Here is a 22046-nt window from a genome sequence, read left to right as displayed (position 1 = left end):
CCTTAAAACACAAATTTACATTTTATGATTTTGGCCCTTTTTCTTCAGTTTCTCATTCTTGGAACTCCTTCCCTCTTTTATGATCCAAGCAGCTGCTCTTTTTCATTTAAATCACTCCTTGAAACACTTTCTCTGCAAAGCCTCTGGCTACAGATGACTGGATATGGCAGAAACAGCTTTTGAATTCAGAACAAGGGTTTTGTTTGAGCAAATTGTTTGGGGGATAGCCACTTTTTATACCACACCTGATATTCCACAGAGTATTAGCATGCAAACAAAGATTTATTATTCACTAGTCATTATTTCACTGTTCTTCTGTTTAAAAGAGATCCACTCATCTAATCACAGCACCAAGGGAATAGAAACATATCACGTCATTTAGTGTATCAATTACAGGCCTTAAATGAGGATGAGCAAATAGTCATGGTGAGTGGTTTGCCATTTTACCTGTTCTCTAGGGTGAAGAATGAGGTTCTGTCTGCAAGCAAACAAACAATTGAGCAGTTTTGGGTAATTGTTTGCAATCAATAGCTGAAGAGAGTATTTTTTCCAGCAGAACTCCATCATGAAAAAAGCTGATTTTAAAACAGGGTGAAAAAAAAGTACTTAATTGTGTTATTTTGAATCATCTCCTTTACTTGATTTGTGGAGAGTTTTTTCTATCTATGTGTTCTCTAAGTTAGTTTGCAGTGCCGTGGAGGAAAGGCTCCTTTTCACAGTAACTGCCAATGCTAATATTCCTAATAACTTTCAGCCAGCAATGCCAAAGCAGATTTTCTTGAGCTGCAGTGAAATGCAGTGGCAGAGGAGGAAGGAGTCTCCAGGAAGCATTTGGGACAGAACCTCTCCATGCACTCCCTCTCCCATGTGCCCGTGTGTGCTTGCATGAACAGGCCTGTGTGCACACCATGGTGCCAAGTGCTTTGCCAATGCCACCGAAAGCTGAGCACCTCAGAGGAGGAGGAGCAGGACAGGAAAATGACCACCACAAGCCCTTTTGATCCTGGGATTCCTTGCACAGAATACCAGCAGCAGATTTATGTGCTACACGCAGCAGGCCAGATAATACAGCCGTGGGAGGAATGCCCAGTTGTCTATGTGGGTGCAGAGTCTCATCTCCGAGTACCATAAATTCCTTCTAAGATCAGCCAAAATGATGTCGACACAGTCCAAGACATCATTAACCTCAATAACTGTCTTGTCCCTTTGGTCTAAAGGCTCTATGATTTTTCATCTACTTCCTTGCTGTCTGAAGGCCCAGAAAATAGGCTGGATCATGCTGACTTAACTGCTCCATCAAGGACTCAGTGGATGGGAACAGCCGTCCTTCCCTGAGAAGAACCCAGCTGAACAAAGTTAGCAGAACCATTCGACACTAAATAATCAGGTAAATGATGATAAGTGCCCTGTGGTGAGACAGAAATATGACGCAAAACAAACCAAAGGCTCTTGCTAAACATCTGTGTTCACAGGTAAATATTGTGTGGCCACAGCCTGTCCATTCATAAGGTGGCACCAGGGGGTCAGGTGCTGAGCATGGCCATTCTCCTTGCTGTCCCCTTGCCAGTGAGACCACAGGGGCCAACTGCTGACCTTGGCCAGGGCTGGGCTAAGGAAGTACTGTCCCTCGCGGGCCTGAATTGCAAAAAGTTGTTCAAGAATCGTGACTATCCCATTTTTCCAAACGGTAAATACGCGGGCGCGCGCACGTGTGTGTGTGTGTGTGTTTGTGCATGTAAAATACGGCAGGTGTGAAAAATCCTATGGAAAACTTGAAAATCATATCCTTAGTAAAGAGTTAACATGTAGGTTGCCTTTCCTGCAAATACATCTTTTCTAGTTTCTTTGCCCTCTGAATCTAAACCCAGCAGGTTGTTCCCTTGCTTCCCTCTGAGGAGATGAATGTTGCCACCACTTTTGCTTGTGCAGTATGAGTGATGTCTGTGCTCCATCGAGCATTGCCTTATTAGCACATCCTGCAAAGTGATAACCAGTGGTGTAAAGTCCTCGCCTAACATTTATAAACACTTCCTCAGAAGAAACGCCAGGCACTCCAATGCATTTAATTTTAGGGAAGCAGCTGGTCCAAAACAGTGGAGACTGTATTATTAGTGTCTCTCTCTCTCTGGGGCGGGACTGATCACGCTTTCTCATGGGGAGAGAAGGGGCAGATGTGGGTTAGGAGCAGCTTTGGTGTCATCCAGGAGTCTAGTTTGCTGTACTGACAATGTGACTGCCCAGAGAAGGGGAGATGTCCAAACTTGGTTACAGCCAGCCATATCCTGCTGTGATGGCAAACTGAGCTTGAGGAAAGGGTTAGGGATACTCAGAAGGGTGAGATGTGGCATTTCAGGGAGTGCCGTGGTGAGGGGAGAAAAAAAAAGTAATGCAATTGCCTTTTCTTCAGAAGTGAAGGAAATTCAATTTTCCTCAGCAGTCACAGGAAAAATTTCTATTAGTATAAAGAACTATGCCAGTTGGAAGACCACAGAGATGCCCAGCAGAGCTGAGTGGTACCAGAGTAACCACTGGTCTGTACAGACAAGCCTAATCTACAAAACCTGTTACCCAAGCACATGTTCCTCATCCCAAGGGCAGTGAGGTGGTGCTGCCTGAGCCCCGCTTAATTACTGAGTAAGGAGAAAACATATGGAAAACCTCAGGATGGGGAAGCAGCACAAAATGTTTTTGTAGAGTGCCTGTGCCAGTAACACTGCCCTGCATCCTGCTAGGAAGCAAGCCAGGGAGAATTGCCTCAGTGAGAGGAGCTCTGAAAGCCTTGATTCAATTTGTACCCAGCTCAGCTCCACGACTGTCTCTTAGCTGCTTCAAATTACTTTCTTTTTGGCAGCCCAGAAATTAAATGTTAACTTAGTGAACTGTATTAATCTCTATTAGGAAGGAGCTGGAGTCTAAATAGCTCAAACCTAGGCTTTCTGGTGTGTCAACTGAAGCAACATGCATTATCCAATCTATAAATCAGTTTGTCTGGCAGACCAGCCAAAAGTAGGTGCCACAAAAATACAATAGTCTAAACAAAATGTTTATCTTGAAAATTTTTTTTATGACCTCCATAAAAAAGTCCAAATCAAATAGGACAATAAAACTATGACAAAAACTAAAAACTAGTCTGGGAAAGCTAAAAATGCTAAAAAAAAAATATTTAAAATTTATTTATTTTAAGATTTTTTCCCAACACTACAGAATACAATGGCATACTGCAGGTTTTCTGCTACTATTGTACTGCTTCTACTGTTTCTATACTTTCTTTTAAGTAATTCTTATTTAAGAGAAGAAGCTGAAATTCTTCACTATAATATACTATGCAGAGAAAATGTCTGCTTGCCGTCAAAACTCATTTCTCCTGTTGAGGCAATGGCCAGCACCACACGTTCAGGGAAAAAAAAAAAGGGGCAAGTGCTAAAATGAGCAATTACCAAGGAATCTGCCCCTAGCAAAAGTTGCCTTCTAATCACTGGACAATTTATTATTATTTAAGATCTAAAGCATGGTGATTTATATCCCTTGTAATTTGTTATTCTACTGACTGTAACGCTTGGTGTTTTTTATTATTCATGGGCCTTTTTAAACCTTATTTCTTTGCTGACCTCAATAATAGCAGCTGGGGCAGTAAATTTCACAAGTTAATTATTGGTTGTGTATAAAGGCCTTCCTTAAAAGAAGTGTATTTTACTTACATTTGCCTCTTAATTTGCTTGATCCTCTCCTATTCCTGCACTCTATGAAAACTTCCTCTATAAAGTTCATCATTCTGCTTTAAATACATCCTCAAAAATCATTGTTCATTTGTCTTCTTTGTCAGCTCCAAGCCTGTGCATCCATTTCTGTTCAGACAGAACCTTTGTGTGACCATTTGTACCACAAATACTTTCTCCATCAGCCGTCCTCTGTCAGGTTTTACCAAGTATCTCCAGGCTGCAGAATTGCTTTGCCCTAGCAAGGTGACCACCAGGATGTTGGTAAACAACATCAAAAATTCAGAAACTCTTCCCAAATTCTCTTCCTAATTAGGAAGCGAGCCCCTGAGCAGAGCTTTGGACCAGCCCCGCCTGCAACTGTCTGCCAGACCTGTCACAATGGGGAAATATATTGTCCCTGAACAAATCCTGCCCGACAGTATGGACTGAAAATAGTGCTTTGCTGGGTCTTGCCTCCTTCCATGGCCCTCGCTGGAGTGTCCCTCCTCCCACCGCCTCCCCTGGCCTTCCCACAGCCCCCTTGGACCAGGGCTCCTGTCTGCTTCCCCACAGGCACTGTTATCAAGGCCAGAGGGCTGGTGTCACTGAAACCCAGTGCCAAAACTGCCAATCCATTTCCTCCCCTCTCCCTGCATTTCCCCAGGGCAGAAAGAGGGGATCGCTCAGGGCTGAGTGGCAATCACAATTGCACAATGAGCGACTTCACAGTCCTGCCCTATCCTAGAATCGCTGTGGTCGCCCTCATCTCACATGGGAGTTTAATTTCTCACTTAACTGTCTTAGGAGGTGGAAAAACTTCTTCTTACTTTATTTAAGCCCTGTGCCTGACCCCAAGCCCTCACACACTGCATGCCCAGCCCTGGCCCATGCCTCCAATCTCCTCCTGATACAGAAATGCCTCACCTGCCCCAGAGCATCTCCCTTCTTTTTGTGATCTTGAAGAAGAGGCAGTGGAGCAGAGCTGGAATGCCACAGAGCACTGTGTTTCTTGAGTGGTGGCTTTTTGCATTTCTGCTTTTAATTCTGCTCCATGTAACAGAACTCCAGAACAATCACCTTTTTTTTTTTTTTTTTGTCCCAATGCACGGGCAACAACACCGAGATGCAGCCAAACTGCAAAACAGGGTTGTCTGGTTACCAAAGGTTTGAGAAGTGCCAGTGAAAGATGACAGGAACAAGGTTTCCTTACTTGCATTGTGCTCTCTGGCAATTTCTCTCTTGGAAGTCAACAAAGAGAAGGAGTCCAACTCCATCCCAATCCCCAGCACAACAATATCTCCATCTGCAGTTGCTACTGTCTCTACCTTGCTTCAGAAGCAGAGATTAAATGACCTATGAGTATATATTTGCGGTGCAATGAAGTAAATCAAATACCCATTTGGGCAAGTCATGTCCGGTCTTCTAATTATCTTGAAGTATTTGATGTTGACAGCTCGGGATCACATCACACATTTTGCATTATGTTAGGTGGGGTTTTGTTTGTTTGTTTGTTTGGTTTTTGTTTGTTTGTTTGTTTCTCTTCTCAGCCTGTTGTCTGGATGTAGTGATATCATTTGAAGGCTGATAGTAATTTTTGAATTAGTGGTTCTGAGTCTTCCTAATTGCACTGAAAGGACTATAAAACCAGAAAAGAAACAAAGAACCTAAAGTACTTATTTTACATGGGTTTAAATTAATCTTATTCATTTGGTGGAAAAAAATCCAAATGTGCTTTTTATTTACTTGGGCTGGTAAGATGGTGTGTACATCTCAATGTCATTTCAGAAACTCAGATATTTTCCTGATGTGACTGAATCCTGCAAGAAATATGAGTATTCATCCAGCTTTACTGGAAACCCTATACAGTAGTCCTGGGGAAAGTGAGATAGTAGGAGTCAGGGCACATTGGTGAGATGAACAGTGACCCAGCCACCAGGGCAGTCACAGGCAAGAGATGTGGGTGGACACAAGGGCAGACCCTTGCGACAGACCCTGGAACTCAAATGGAGAGGGAAGGACAGTGAACAGAGGGTGGCTGTGCAGGGGCATGAGATGTGTGTTAGCATGTTTCTGTGCACATGTGTGTGGCAGGAACTGTGACTTTGCAAGGGAACGTGCCCCTCAGTGCAAGAGGACACACAGGGGGAAGCACTTTTCCTTGTGTATGGGCGGGAGGAAAATTGGCAAAAGCACCCTTTTATTGTAGTTAACTGCCAGAGACCGCAGGAAAAAGCCAGGAGGATTTGATATGCTTCTTTAAACAGGGAGGTTTTATTACTGGATGGGGCAGGCATCCCTGTTGGTTTGGCTGGCAGGGGAGGACTGGTGCAGGGTTTTACAGAACAGCAGACACGGGTTGCTGAGGTGGGAAGGATGGGAGAGTGGGAGACACTGCCTGGAGAAAGTGGCAGAAAGAGTCAGTAGACCCTAAACTAAAGAGTGACATGACTGCAAGTGATGTGGCATCTGGAGGCAGTTTGGAAGGACAAAACAAGAGCCACAGAGCTATGCAGCTCATCCCTCACTGGGCCACATGTCCTAAGCTGAAAATTTGTGTTCTCTTGGGCACATACCTGTTTGGACAGTGTGATCTCCCCAGAGCCATGGGACTGATAGGTGATTCCATGGTCCTGGCTCAGGCTGGAAAGGGCACAGTAAACCATGGCAATCCTGACAGCCCTGCTGAGCTCAGCCCTGTCAGCAGCATCTGCTGGCCTTCAGACATCTTATAGCTCCTTTGAACAAACACCTGACAGTCTCTTGGGGTACATCTAAGCAACGGTGGAGATTGGCACTAGAGCACCTGGCTCTAGCTTCTGGCTCTTCCTCAAGCTCTCTTGAGAAACAGCCCCTCTCTTCACCTTTCTAAACCACACCTTAGCTGTGCTTCCAACAACATATCACTGCAAAGGGTTCCAGCAGGGCAGCTGCAGATACTGGGGCTTCTCAGGAGGCCAAGCTCTGTTTGCAGAGCTGCTTCATGGAGCAGTGGGGAGTACTGCACCACATGGACCAGCTGGGTGAGAAAGAGCTGCCAGGGTTTTGCTGGGGTGACCAAAGAGCTTGTGGATAAAACTCATCACGCTCCAAGAAGTCCTTTCTTATAACCAGCATGGCCATGGATGGATCAAAGGCCTGTCTTGGAGGTATGAGTTATAAAGTAGTGCAAAGAATACCCAGGAAAAATCCAGAAAAGCTCCGGTCCTATAGTGCTGCAGGGAAACACTGAGTTTGGGGTTCTCACAATTTTCCTTCTCCAGATACTATTCACTGTTCAGTGTTAGAAGGAAAGGACCCCACCACTCCTTCCACCAAGAAGGGAACTCCTACTTTAGCTTTGCTGGCGTCATACATGTAATTGAGGAGTATATGAGAAAGAGAAGCTCAGACTGTTGCATTCAGTCTCAGCACAGGAGAGCTGAGTGCTGACTCAGCAGGAGCTGACTTCACTCTAGAAGGAGAGGATTTGTCCACAACCAGCAATTAAGATGTCATCTCTATTTGATACAGAAATCACCCTTGCAAATGCTCTACAGGGTAATATTTCCCTACAAATGCAGCTCAGTTCTATTAATGAAATTGTGAGATGTTTTTGCAATATTCAGTGGAAGACAGGACCTGTATAGCATTCAGGATGACAGCACCTAGCCTCTTCCCATCTAAGAAAATACCCAGCAATGCTGTACAATGACCTTTTTCCAGACAGCAGCATCAAATTATCGAGTCAAAAAAGCGAGAAGCAGTCCTTCTAAGAAGGAAAATGAGCTCTGGAAACCAAGTAATTTGATGTCCTTTAATGTCTCCAGCCAAACTGCATATCACTTGGAGAAGTAAGGAAAAAAAATAATAAAAAAGAAAGTGGCAAAAAAATCAAACCACCTTTCATTCCCATGACGAGGTCACAGAGTTTATCATGTCCAAAGGCTTACAGCCTGGCTCAGGGGGTACAAAAACCAGCAGGGAACATACCCACAGAAAATGATACATCTTTTCCCCTTCTGTCAGGATTTTGCTTCTATAATCAGATAAAGCCACATATTATATTCAGTATCCTTAGAAAAGAAAGATATGAGATGGTGTCTTTTATTCAACTCCTTTAAGGCCTTAAAGAGAACCATAACAAAAAGTCCAGTCTACCTGCCTGACCACTTCTCTCATCTCATAAAAGATAGGAAAGCTGTTTGTGTATTGTCTTTAAACTTTATCTGAGAAATTCAGGTTTTCTCTCTGTCTCTCTCTTTCTCTTTTTCTTCTTGTAGCTCAGACTTTCAGGTATGCCTCTTGCTGTCATACTTGATGTGAGCCTGAGGACTCGGAGAAAGCCATCCACCTGTGCCTTGTAGCAGGCGAGCCTGTGGAGTACCACTACCACTAGCAAAGCAACCATGCAGGTGGACCCAAATGTTCTCAGCTCTTTGCTTCTACACACTGAACTCCCAGCAGTAGAGAGAGACAGTTTCTCAAAAATCGTATGACCTTGTCTCTTCAGCAATCTCACAATCCACTTCATTAGTCCTCTTGAAGGGCATGAACAAGGCTATCAGAAAACTACCTTACAGGTCAAAAAAATTAAGCAAACACTTTTGGATTTCTTTGTGCACTTTTAGAGTAATAACAGAGGAAAAAACTTGTCTTAAACAGAAGCTTCTATCACAAAGACATCAAAGCTTTTAAGCTTGGGCTATTGTAATACAAGATGATCCTAAAAATCGCCCCAAAACAACAGCTTGTTAAGCAGGCAGGTACTTACCTGTAAGGCTGAGCAGGCTACAGAGCCCATTTCTACCACGATAGCTACCAGCTGTTCTGCTGTGCAAATACACTCTTCAGCTACATGGCTGTAAACAAGCTCCTATCTCAGCAGAAAGGAGAAAACACCCTTTTTTTTTTTTTTTTTTTTTTTTTTTTTTTTTTTTTTTTTTTTTTTTTTTTTTTTTTTTTTCCGGTCCCTCGGTAGCCGCTGCCTGACATGGGGATGTGGTTGGAACTTGCAGAGGAGAGGGAGAGAGAGGTGGGGCTATACCTAAGAGCTCGCTGAGGTTGAACATGAAGTCAATGAAAGTCAATGTTTAGTCCTTTTTTTCAACTCACAAGTTTTACAGCATTTCTCCAACATTTCCAAGGGAAGAACTATAAACTGCCCAGGAACACATGTTGACTAGGCTTAAACGAGGGGCAGAAGGACTGCTACTGCCTTTCAGCTGCTATTAAGGCTCCAAACCCTAGAGCTGGAGAAGTGATGATCTGTAAAGGGGATAAGTGTGGCTTGCATCAGCAGAGCAAAAAGATCACTTCCAGCTCTATATCCCCATGGGAAATTTTGCTTTAGGAAATTCACAAGTTAATGACAATCACATAGACAAGACCCTAAAAAAGGGAGTGATGGCTCAGAAACCATCCATAGAGCTGAATAAAAATTTGAGTTTTGTCACTGAAAAACTTTTGTTCATGATCTGAAGACAAGATTTACACTCTTGGGGGAGCATATTTGTGAGACAAACTAGTCATGGTGGAGTTTTAACTCAATAGCCTGTGGTGGGGTGGGGAAAAGGGAGGCCTCAAGACATGGAGAGCACTTACAGTCATTCCTTCAGTAATGCCTTTCTGGGGCATTAAGCACTGGGACTGTGCTTAAATTAAACCAAGTATGAGCAGGTTCTTGCTGTGCACCTTTGACTGTCTTCAGTCAAATGACCCCATAGGACCATAATTACTCCAGAAAATGGCCCAGATTCCATGTCTAGGACTGCACGTGCAAAAAGGGCTTAAGGCCATTACCAGTGAATTCATTTGCTGAGGCACTGCCACACGCCAGGAGGCACACTGCACCTGGCTGCTTTTGAAAGAGGGCTCCCTGCCCCTGGCCTCTTCGTGGCTTCTTCTTCCCTCCCTAAGATTTGCTTGTGCATCAGAAAAATCCCCCTAGGTAGCCCGAGCCATATTGGCAGCTGGAAAGACCTGTGCCCCCTGGGAGGAAGAAAGTCAAGTTCATTCTGTTGTTTTTCAGGAGAAGCCAGGGTTATCATAGCAGCTGAGCCTGTTGCTTGCCAGGAAGAGCAAGGGAAGCTAGGAAGGGAGTTTCTAAGGAAAACCTCAGTCTTTGGCTTAAAACGTGCGACACAGGACCCGGGGATGAAGTTGGGCTGTGAGTCAGGACCTGAAGACAAAATAATTATTGATGCTTAAGCAGCATTTGCAGAGGAGAGAGGGGAGCTATGGACGCTTACCAGTTAGGAGGAAGTGATGAGGCACAGAGATGAAACATGCCATGCTTTTTCAGACATCACTAATTTTTCTGCATAAGTCTGGGGGCTCTGAGGACAGCAGGGCTTCAGTCAACATGGGGCTAGGTGCATGTTCTGGAGATTTTCAAATGAAGATTTAATAGGTCTGTCATGCTTATCAGCATCTCTAAGAGCTCCGGGTTTAGATCAGCACTGCGGAGGATGCATATTTAAACAAACATAGGGAGGACTCTTATTTTTTCATCCCTCACTTTACAGGATTCCTTTTTAACCTCTTCAGGAGGTAAGACACCTGCATGTGTGTATGTGTGTGTGTGTGTGTAAAATCCTTTGTATTCCATCTGAGCTGTGATTAATTTAAGTACAAGGCAATCAAAATAACTCATTGTATATATTTCATCTTTTAGATACATTATGTACAACAGGTTGTTCAGGCACATGTCTAGCACCCCATCTTCTTCCAGCATCTTAGAGAAGAAGGAAAATCATTAAGAAAGAATATGTGTTTTGAATAGTCAGAATTCTTTATGTTTTCCTGCATGCACATTTTCTTTCTTAAGCCTGCTAGTTTATACTGAACCCTTGGACTTCAAAAGAAGTCCATAAAATTAAAGGATTTTTTTTTCTTTTTCTTTCAGCAGTAAAAAGATAATTGAAGGGGGAAACAATCTATTCCTCTCATGAACAATCTTCATCTTGGGTCTGTGACTGCTCTGTGGTCAGCAGTTTGTTGACCACTGTGGTCTGGCTGTGCTGGCTGTGAGGAGACTCTGGATTCTGAAAATCTCTGACCTCTTCGCCAAGCAGTGATGTCATGAGCTCCATCCCAGATGCCAAGGTCTGCTCCTGCCCCTAGCACCACAGCTGGAAATTGGGCCTGGGAGATGGTGGGAGCAAAGCATGTTATGCCAGAGCTCAGCACTGCAGTGGATGACTGGAACAGCTGTCCTGGTGGGAGAAGCCACCCACCAGAAGAACACAATTAGCCCAAACTGGATGAATTTACTTGTGTTAAAGTTTTCATGTGGTTGCACTTGCTGGACCACCCCCACAGCTTAATTACTTAACTGTAAAAGTCCTTTGTGATCTCCTCACTTCTTACTGAAAAGTTCTCTGAGGGGCATCACAGAAAAGGGAGAGCAGCTTTGAGCATCACAGAAGACTTAATTTGCTGGACAAAATTTACCATGGATATAACTAGGGGGCAAAGCATGACACATCTGCAAGTGTTACTCATTCAACACCCTACACTGAATCATGCACTTCTGTAGTTATTTTGTGCCTAAATTGTCACTGCCGAGAGGGGTCCTGGTATTGTCCAGGTTATTGTGGTCCAAGATAACATATAAGCATGTGGACTTTGGAAACCTTTTTTATAAACTAGCTTTGGAGTTCAATCGTCTGTCTCTGTCTGGATTTATAGGCAAGCTTTTTCTTCATTAAATTATTATTTAAAGATGACATGAGAATATAGTGTACTTTGCCTGCCAATTTTTTGTCTCACTCTTTCTTGGATTGTGATTGAGGCCCTACTTCTGCTTGTGCTAAAACTAATAAGAGTTGTAGCATTTATTTTGATACTTCTGTGCCCAATGCATTCATATGAGCACTTGCTGTGAGCTGGCAGTAAAGACAGCTTATCATCTTTAATCTAAGCAGTCTCACAAACGTTACCCACACTGCCTTTCTGAGGTGGCCACCCACCATAAATACCTGCAGTTCAACAGCCAGGGAAGCTAGATGGGTTAAGTTATCACATTATTATGATAGTCACATGTTAGAGGGACCACAGCTGCTGCCTATGATCTGGACCTTCCCAGTGCTTAACAAATGCACAACAATTCAGCTCCCTCTTCATCCTCTGGCAGGTTTCCTTCGAAGCAGACAGGATAGGGGAGGGCAGCAGAGAGGATATCCTGTATGAGCACAGGCATGGAAACTGGGACATGCAAGAATGGAGTGATTTGCCCAGGGTCACAGAGGAAATCTGTGAGGAGGCAAAAATGTAACCCAGACTTACTGGGTCTCAGGATCATCCTCTGCTCCAAACAAGGAATTAAGGCCAGAAACTGCACAGAAACAAGGAAGTATTAGCTACTGGACACATATTGATATTGTGAAATTCTAGTTCGTTTCGGTAACTGTTCCAGTTTCCCTAAAATTGCCACAAGTATTTTGAAAGCTGGACTGCTACCCTCTCAGCAAAACACATCCAAGCCTGGGAAAGGGCCAAGAGAGGAGCTGAGGGCTCATTACGGCAGGGCACTGTACCACAGGGAAGGTGCATCTCACCATAGTCTGAAACTGATTTACAGCTCCTTTGCAAAACCCCAGCAAGGCTTTACCCTCTATGGGTCCCCTATTTCCTCTTCACCCTGAATCAGTTTTTTGTTCTGCTGATAAAGTCATTATTTTTCTTTCTTTCTTTGACCACATTGGGCACCCTGACCTTGCAAAAATGAGACAAAATACCACACAGGGACCTAATGATTTAAATATGAGACTGCACATTTCATCTTGAAATTCAGAGGATCTTATTAAAGTGTGGAGGGGAAACAGACAGAAGTACAGCCTTTTGTGTTTGGTTGGGTACATGTATTATTTATGATGTAGAATGAATGACTGATTACTTTGAATCTTGATATGTGAGGCAAATGAAGAAATGTTACCTCTTTATATGCAATGCTACTGGAAAGTGATTTCTTCAATCCTCTGATGTGGGAAAATTTGGATTATGGCACATTTCATATGTTTAATCTGCAGCTGAAAGGTAAACAGGCACAGTTGATTTAACAACAAGGACCTACAATCATCTGTGGGGCAAATTCCATTGTATTTAACAGTATGGTACCAGGGCTGTATCTGCTCAGTACTTGCTGATTAAAACTTCATGTAATGGCAATGTGATTACTGGCAGAGCAGTGACCTTCACCCTTGCAACTCAGCTTTAAGGGCCACAGAGCTCTGCAGCTGAATAATCGACTCGTGTCTGCAGAAGACTTCAGTCGTAAAAATCAAGGCACTTCCCTGGCTTTGTGATTTTCCCATAATGGCCATCAGGATAGCAGGTGAATAATCCATTTTTCACACTGCCAAAACGACCTCTAAATTATTACAGACAAAGAGAGGAAGACTGTGAATTCGTATTTAGTGGGAAAAGACTTGGGTCACCAACTTGCATACTCTATTTATAATGCCGTAAGTAATCATACTGTCAGCGGTATTTAAAAATCATTTCCACCCTGTTCTTTAAGTTACTTTTCTTATCACCTAAATGGAGAGGCTGACTTCATTTTCTGAGCAGAACTAGGGGCTGCAAGAAACAAAGTCCTTCCCTTCCCTTCCCTTCCCTTCCCTTCCCTTCCCTTCCCTTCCCTTCCCTTCCCTTCCCTTCCCTTCCCTTCCCTTCCCTTCCCTTCCCTTCCCTTCCCTTCCCTTCCCTTCCCTTCCCTTCCCTTCCCTTCCCTTCCCTTCCCTTCCCTTCCCTTCCCTTCCCTTCCCTTCCCTTCCCTTCCCTTCCCTTCCCTTCCCTTCCCTCCCACAGGAGTCCCGACAGCAGGAGCTTGACCATTTCCCAACCACTGCTATGCACAGCTCAAGCATTTTCCTGCTACATACACTGACCTGTGAGTGTTGCCTATCTTCCTGGTATGTTTACATAGAGCATAAAAAAAAGGACAGAGCACCCACACAGACAGACATACTCCAGCAATGTGAGTTTAAATATAACTAGAGTTAGCAAGGCATTCTAAGGTGAAAAGCTTTGCATAATTGCTGACTACCCTTAAAAGTGGTATTTCTTCTTTTTTTTTTTTTTTCTTTTTGGCTTAACATACACTGTCTGTAAGCGATGACAACTGAATAGGCTATTATCTCACAAGATAATGGCTTTCTGCTTCTACATCATGCTGAGTTAAATTGGACATACCCAGGTGTGAGCAAGGGAAGGATGTTCATTTCCAAAGCAGAGAGACTCACAGTGACAGGCTTCTGCTACCAAAGCTTTATTCCTCTCCTGTAAAATGAACTTAGGAAGATATTGTAAAAGTAACTCTTCCTGTTGCAATGTGTTAGAAAAAATTGACTCTCATATCTGTTGTCTGCTGCCTCTAGATATAAGCAAAACCATGGACTACTTTAGCAGACAACTAAAGTAAATGAAAACACTCCTCCTCCTGCACCAGATTTTGATAGCCTGATCCAGTGAAATAACTAATACCTGAATAATCTCATTGACTTTCTACAGCTTTTTGGCACAGTGAGGCACTGGCTGCCATGAGGGCTTTTCTACATAGAAGGTGTACTACTGCAAAGGCTTGGCTACACACAAAATTGTAACTACACTAGCATAGTAAAAATGGTTTAATTTCCCTAGAGTAGAAGCAGTTATACCAATATAAAGAAGCTTATTTATCCTTAAATTTCTATTTCCATACAAGCAGGCGAATAAGCTGCACTAGTATAAAGCATCATTGTGCCAGTACAAGTGTGCCCAACTAGTGGTTCTATTGGTTTATCTCTTTCAGTAAAAAATATCACATCTCAAATGGAAATAGCTGTACCAGTACAAAACCTGAGTCGAACAGGCCTGAGCAAAAACTTTAAAAGACAGTCTCATTTCCCCTCCCGTCAATACTATAAAAACTGTCTTAATAGGTAAGCTGGTTGGATGTTTTTTGAGCACTGGCTTGAACTACCTTTCAGTACTCACTGGCAAATGTGGGTCAAATATTCAGTAGTCAGATAGCATGGATGACCGTGTTTGCAGGGAGTATTGTACTTTAATCCTTCTTATTCTCATTCTTTTCCTTTCTAGAGCAGCAATTAATGCCCTGTGTAGAGATACTGGTGTGGACAGGGGCTGAGTGAGAAGCTGTGGTCACTAGGGCTGCCTGAGCACTGTGCTGACTCAACATCTCTTCTCCTGAAACTGCTCATGCCTTTGGGGCCACTTTGGGTTTCCCTGACTGACCCCGCAGCACAGCTGGGGGGCAATGTAGGAGACAACGGTGCTGACAGTTCTACCCACACCCCACAGACAGACAAAGGAGTTTCAGAAATCAGGCAGACCAAACCACATGGCAGAACCTGTTCCCTTAAAAACAGAAAAATGCAACCCTCATCATCCCGGATACTGGTCCCATGATTTTGTGGATCTGACTCATCATTCTTCATCTCTGAAAATTCTGCCTCACACACTGAAAAATAAAATCTGCTCCTAGGCACAGGTCAGGTAGAGCTGGGATGTATTTTTTATAAAACCAGGTTTACGTCTTCCATTTGGTATTTCACTGTCAGACTTCAGTGCTGGACTGGTTTGCTGCTGTGGAGAATAATGTTGCCTGCTCTTGGGAGAAACCTTCCTTGGCACATTAAACCCACTTTTGCTAATACTACCTCTGATTATTGGTGACAATTTACTATCCTGGGCATATGAGGCAAAAGGGCATTTTTGCCATTTTTGGTAACAGTGGAAAACTTTCTTCTGGTAAAAGGTAAGCAAAGGGATCTGGTTGAAATTAGTTTTGAAATCTCATTCGCATTTCATCTTCAGACATGTAACATGATACCTGCATTCTGGGGAAAACAAAAAATTCTCACCTTTTGTTCACAGTTTTGGGAATGTGAAGCATGTTATTGCCCTAGGTTGGGCATTATGATGTCTGGAAAAGCACTCTGGAAATGAGGTACTGCATCTTGCCATAGATCACATAAGCCAAAGAGCAGGTCTCCTGAATCAAAGCAAAAAAAAAAAAAAAAAAAAAAGGGGATGAAGGGACGTACAGGTTGTCCCCAACCCCTTTATTTTTGTCAGTGCAATTACTGTGCTTACCAGGTTTTGACTTGTTTTCGAATTGGGATTAAAATCTTCAGTCTTTCCACTGCAAAAAGAAGGGAAAGTTGTGAGCCTATGCTGATGTAAGGCTTTTCCTTGAGAACAGGACTTCTCCTGTGCCGGGTCATTTGTTGTGAATTTTATTAGCTGGAAGTAGTCTCCATTGCCTCCCAAGTGCAGTGTGTAACACAAGAGCCACTCTTCGAAGATCATGCCCAGTGATTTAGAACGTGCAAATGATTTAAAACGATCCGTGCTCCCTCCACCCGGCGTTGCCTGCTTGGGCTGCCATCCTGTGTTTACACAGGGGCTAATAGAAAGATCCTTGTTAAGGCACTAGGTCACTGCTGAAGTAGCAGTATCAGGAACTTTCTCCTCATGGATCTTCCCTCGAGGATAGCAGGCAGTACAGCTACAGGTGGGCAGGAAGCTGTGATGGATGTGTTGCCTATTTAACTATCAGGGGACTTCTATCACACAGAAAATCTGTTCTAAATTTAGCAGCTGGATTCCAAACCCCTCTTGAATGATGTGTTTGTTGGAGATGTGTCTCATTATAGACATAAGTACCTAGGAGCATTATCTAATACTGCATACTTAATGTATTTAAGAGAACAGATAAAAACACAAGGGCATGTTAAAGTGTCTGGCATAAAGGCCAGGGTAACAGTGATTCCTCTGCCTCTCTGAAACTTGAACGATACCAAGAGAGGTTGAGTTTCTTATATGATCCATACATACTGTATTTAGTATATAGGCCAGGAAGCTGTATGACTTGGAAAACAGGGCCAAAGAATGGCACAGGAATCCCAGGCTCCAATTCTGCCTCTGCCACTAACAACTTGGGTGACCTCAGGCAAGTCACACGACTGCTTTGTTCCCATCCTCCTCCTCTGACTTTTCTAGTTTGTAAAGGTCTTTGGGGCAGGGACAGTCATTTATATGGTGACTGCACAGTACGAAACACAGCAGGACTCAGGAGCTCAATTACGGCTTGTATTTACAAATATAAGTAAATAGTAATATAAATAGAAGGCATTCTGCCTGCTCAGCACACTGCTGCTGCAGAGGATTAACCCATTCCAGAAGTCCAATGTCTTCTTGACCGCTTTGATGCCAGGACAAGATGAATAAAACATGCTACTCATTACTTTTAAAAAGCATTTGCATAAAATATATTGCTATATTTTACTACATTTTCCTGTTATGCAAGCCCACCTTTATGTGGTAAGATTTATTGCATGCTAAGAATTATTGACTTATTTCAGCATGGAAATGACTATTAAGATTGACCTGTCAGCAGTTTTTAATTTAATTGCTCTTTGATCCTTCAGCCTTGAACATATTTGCATTTGCAACTAAGCATCTCTTGGCAACACTTGTAGAATACGGCAGCAGTAGCTGCTGAGATGTAAAGTCCTAAGGAAGCCTTTGAGTTTCTCCATTTCTAGATGTGGACAATATTGAGCTACTGTAGGTTTTCAATCTCACTTTACCCTTACAAGCATGCTTTTGGGTGGCAATAATACTCCTTTCTTTCCCAAGTCTTTTAATCCTACTCTGACTATAGAAGAGGTGGAATCTCAAAGGAACAATTTCCAACCTGAAACCAAAACCAGATATATCTACATCTGCCCATATTCTGTGTTCCCTGCCCACATAAAGTGCACAGACTTCATTCACAAGGGAAGGGGGATGAAACTTGAGGCCACTGCATGAAAATGTCTTGGGTTGCTTTGTAATATAAAATAAAGGTCTGGAGGATTGATGATTTCCATGGCGTTTATATGGAAATGTCTTACATAGCGTCCTCCTCCGTGGGGAAACCCAGCACTACTGCACAACCCAGTGCAAAACTCTCCATTTGGAAATAGGTATGATGATCAGCACTATAAAAGAGAATGAGGATATGGAACTTCCCTCTCCTGGAATGAAAAACTGCTTCCCAGTTTGAACCTGGAAAAATTATCTCTAATGACAGATGCATAGGATAAAACTAGCAAGCTTTAACTTGTATAACTGGGCTTAGAACACTTTGTATGAACATTGGCCCCAGTAGCAGTAAAGCAGTAATTTTACATAACACAGAATTGTTGCTAAATTATTCATCAACACATAAAAATATAACTCTTTGCAGTTCTGCAGCACTGGCTGCCTGCAAATTGCCTCTGACAGCTCCTTCCATAAGTTGGGAAGTTTGGAACATTAGCAACGAGGCTAATGAATGAGGAGGCATGCACTGTGCAGGCAGCCAAACCACTGCTCTGTGGTGCTGCTGGTTGGGAACATGCCAGGTACACCCACCGCCTGAGCTGACTGAAGGACTGAGGGCTGAATTTTATCAGCAAAGGGTTTATACTGGGGAGAGTTTTAGTCTGGTCTTGGGCATGTTAACCCACCAGGGAGCTGTATCAGCAGAGATACGTGCAGTTTAAGGATCTTGCCGGTAAAATTCAGATCTATCAGTAGTTTTGGTGGACCTACTGCTTACTGCGGCACCTCCTGCATGTCCTTTGCACTGTTAGATGTTGCTGGGACAGGGAGGGCTGTAGATCTTTGAATTACATGTGACTTAAATGTGACTTATTCCTAGATTCTGTCAGAAGGCAGATGCATCAATTTCCCTCTCCCTTCACCATTATTACCTCCGGCTTAAGAAGATGAGATTGCGCTGGCTACTGGCATCTGGGTGCTGTAGTTGGCACACACTGGATCATGGATCACTCTGCACCTCACCTGTGGTCCACATGTGGAGCCTTTGCTCATTGCTGCAGCACAGGCACTTGGTTTGCAGTCCTGTGTACTGGCTAAATCAAACCACATATTGGCTTATCACAAGGCAAAAAAAGCCCAAACCAGTGACACAACCCATCAGTGGTGCCACCCAAACCAGAACCCTTAAGTTGTGACCCACTCACCCGTGCCAAGCACTACTAGGGACAGATGCCAGTGTTTCTGACAGAAACCCCTCTGTTGAATGCATGGAACAAGACAAAGGAAACCCACGCCTATTTGCACTGTGTTTGCTTTGTTCCTGTTACAGTAAACACAGGTTCTGATGTAGAGGACAATGATGTTCCACAGTCTTGTTCTTTCAATAAGGTTTCCTTTTCCAGCTCCTGACTTGCAAACTGGACAGTGCTGTTTGTGTATGAATAAATGTCCTCTTTCAGTCTGGTGTTCATCTGCAACAGCACTACGCTTTGTTCAGGGGGAAACCTTTTAGGGCTTCAAGCACAATAATGACTTCAGAAAAGAGATATGGCACATACATGTTTTTATCAGTTCACAGACAAAAAAGGAAAGAAGAAAAAAAAAAAATATCCAAAGGAAAAGAAATTGGCTGAAGATAGCATTGTATGGAGCTGGATTTGACATTGCTTCCAGCAGTGACTGTGTATAGCTGCTGTGACTGCGCCAAAACTTAGTCCGTGACTTTCTGGAAGTTCCTATTTTACAGGACAAAAAAAGCTACTGTTAAAAATGGAAAAGGATCCCGTGGTAAAGATGCTTTTTTAACTATTCCTGACCTTCTGAAATGACGAAGGAGACTCTGTGCGCGCGTGCTCCTGTACATATGGAATGAGTGATGGGAAGGAACAGACTATGGAAGTGAGCTTGTTCCTAAACTCCTTAAGTGTGAAAAACACAATATTCCTGTTAAGTAGTTCTATTTTCTCTCTCTTTTTGAAGTCTTCAATACTGCAATAAATCAGAAACAGTTTAAACAAGAACAAAAAGTTGGTAGACAAACAGAAGACTTAGATATCTTGTCCAGTATCATGTAACCTGCTAGTATTTAGGCAAATTATACTTATTTAACAAATAATTATTTTTGGTAACACTAACAAAAAAAGGTACCTTTTTGCTCTTAGAAAGCGTCATCCATCTTACCATACTTTGATGAACAACCCTGAGAATGCTACTACAGGGACATTTTCTTCAGCCGAAGGAAGCCATCAGCTATGAATCAAACTCCACACCATAGTCAGCAACAAAAAAGAAAAGTAGATCAAAACAGTGATGCACAAAATCCAGGTGAACATTACTGAAAAATCAGGAATTTGTTTAATTTTTTTTTTTTTTTTAAAGAACTTTATCATCGTAAAGGTAATTTTCTGCAAGTGGGGAAACGCAACCATTATGTCAGCTTAAGCTATATAGCAGGGGCATGGAGTATTTTATTGTGTGTGCTCAGCAGTAACAAATGGAGTAACAATGGGAATAGTCTAATAAATCTTAACAGAGGTCTCACAGGCAAGGCACGTTGGTACACATAATGCATATGTAATCCAGTAGGGGATTAGAGATGAGAAACAATACACGCAAATAAATATTTTACATGTGTAAAAGTTGCTAATTAATGGTTGGAGAAGATAACTATTTTTCATATTGCATCAACAAAGAATCGATTTATAAACATTTCATTCAGACAAACTGATTCAAATAAAGATTTGTGCAAATCTTTGGATTCAAATTAAACCTTGTGCTTAATGCAAAGCAGCACTCAACAATAGAACTGCTTCTTTCTTTTCTGGAGAAGTTAGAGGGAAAACCATCTCGGGGTGTCGTTTTCCATTGCTCCATAAAATGCATCTCCTGTTCTTTTTCTTTCTCCTATACACTGATGAAGTGCCAATTTTTGGCTGTGGAAAATGTAGCACAAATAGTACAAATCACTTGTATGAGCTGGAGAAGTTGAACCTTGCCATGTCTGAAATTCTGTAGATTGATGTGCATGTCAAGAGGTCTTTTGGTCCAATACTTTGCATGACTAATGTTAACAGGCTGTCTTTACAAAAAAAAAAAAAAAAAAAAAAAAGACTCTACAATGAACTCCTCTAAGTCAAATACCTCGTGCAGACAACCAGTATTGTTTAAAATTAAATATCTAATCAGAGATTTAATGATGACTTAATGGTTGAATAACACTCTATATTCAACTTTAAAAAAAAATAAAATAAAAACATGCAAAAAAAGGGGAGGGAAAAAAGTAAAAATTTTTATTTGAGACCTGAGATTAGGTTTCTTTAATCCCTGAACATTGAATTACACCTGTACATTAAATAAACATATCAAATCCAAATTCTCCATTCAGTTGCTGTGGTGATACCATTTTTCCACTTAATTTCAATCTCTTACTAAAAAAGAAAATATAAAGGGCTGAATGAATCAGGCATATATTGGACTCTTTCCTCTAGTTGAACTGAGGCAAAAGCATGTGGGAACAGTCTAGACTGAAGAAAGGGGAGCTCCCCTGACCTTCCTGCAGTCCTTCAAAAATGAAAGAAGCTTGTACATTATGCCATGACAGTACATGTCAGGGTGTAACCTGGGCAACATGCACATCTCTAGACACTGTCTGTGTCTGCACTAGCAAACAGTGTGGCACAGTAAGAGCAGGCACATAGATGAAAATACTTGATGCTGAGAAGGCCATGTCTTTACCAGACACGTTTCAGGGTTTTTCTTCTAACTCAGGATAAGCTAACCATTATTACTACTAAAAGCAAGAACAGAAAGCTACTGTAAGGAAGGGTTACACCCATAACTAGACTTCATTATAAATATGTTTACAGTAAAATCTGCATTCACGTGGGGTTAAATTGAGGTCCTACCAAGAGTTCAACAGCAGCTGGATGACAGTTTAAGAGCAGACACAACTCCCATTAACATGAGAAAGAAATGAACACCCAGCCTAGGCTTCCTACTGCTGATAGATGAACTATCCCTCTGTTTTCAGTCTGAGTTGTGACTGAGCCATCAGGGTTTTGCAACTTTTTTTTTTCTGCTGAAGTGAGGATGACATCTTATCTTGTAGCTGTTTTTATAGCTTTTATTCAGAAGTTTATCTATGAATAAAAATTAGAAACTTTAGTTCTATGTAGAGTGCCAGTATCCAGAGCCAGAACTTTTGCACTGTGAAGCCCAGAGAATGTTAATTGTCAAAAAATCCAGTTTTGAATCCCTTACATTGAAAAGTAAGTACTCATGTAACTTCTTAGGTGTTAGGAAGAAGGGCTATACACCCAGGGCCTTCAGGCAACACTAAGAACAAGAAGAAGGAGAGATGCCCTGAAATTTGCCTTGCAGCGGCCAGCCAAAGGAATATTTGCTGCTGTGGGGAATACCTACAGCATCAAACTTACAAGTGACTGAATCCTTTCATGTAATAGCATTTTCAGTGTTAGTGCATCTGATCTCCATACATAGCAGAAGACTCTAAAGGCAAAATAAGGATAATCACAATCACAGAGGTGATCTTAT

This window comes from Hirundo rustica, chromosome 1 (assembly GCF_015227805.2).
Source record: "Hirundo rustica isolate bHirRus1 chromosome 1, bHirRus1.pri.v3, whole genome shotgun sequence".
In the NCBI taxonomy this organism is placed as follows: domain Eukaryota; kingdom Metazoa; phylum Chordata; class Aves; order Passeriformes; family Hirundinidae; genus Hirundo; species Hirundo rustica.
This window is presented reverse-complemented; position numbering follows the sequence as displayed.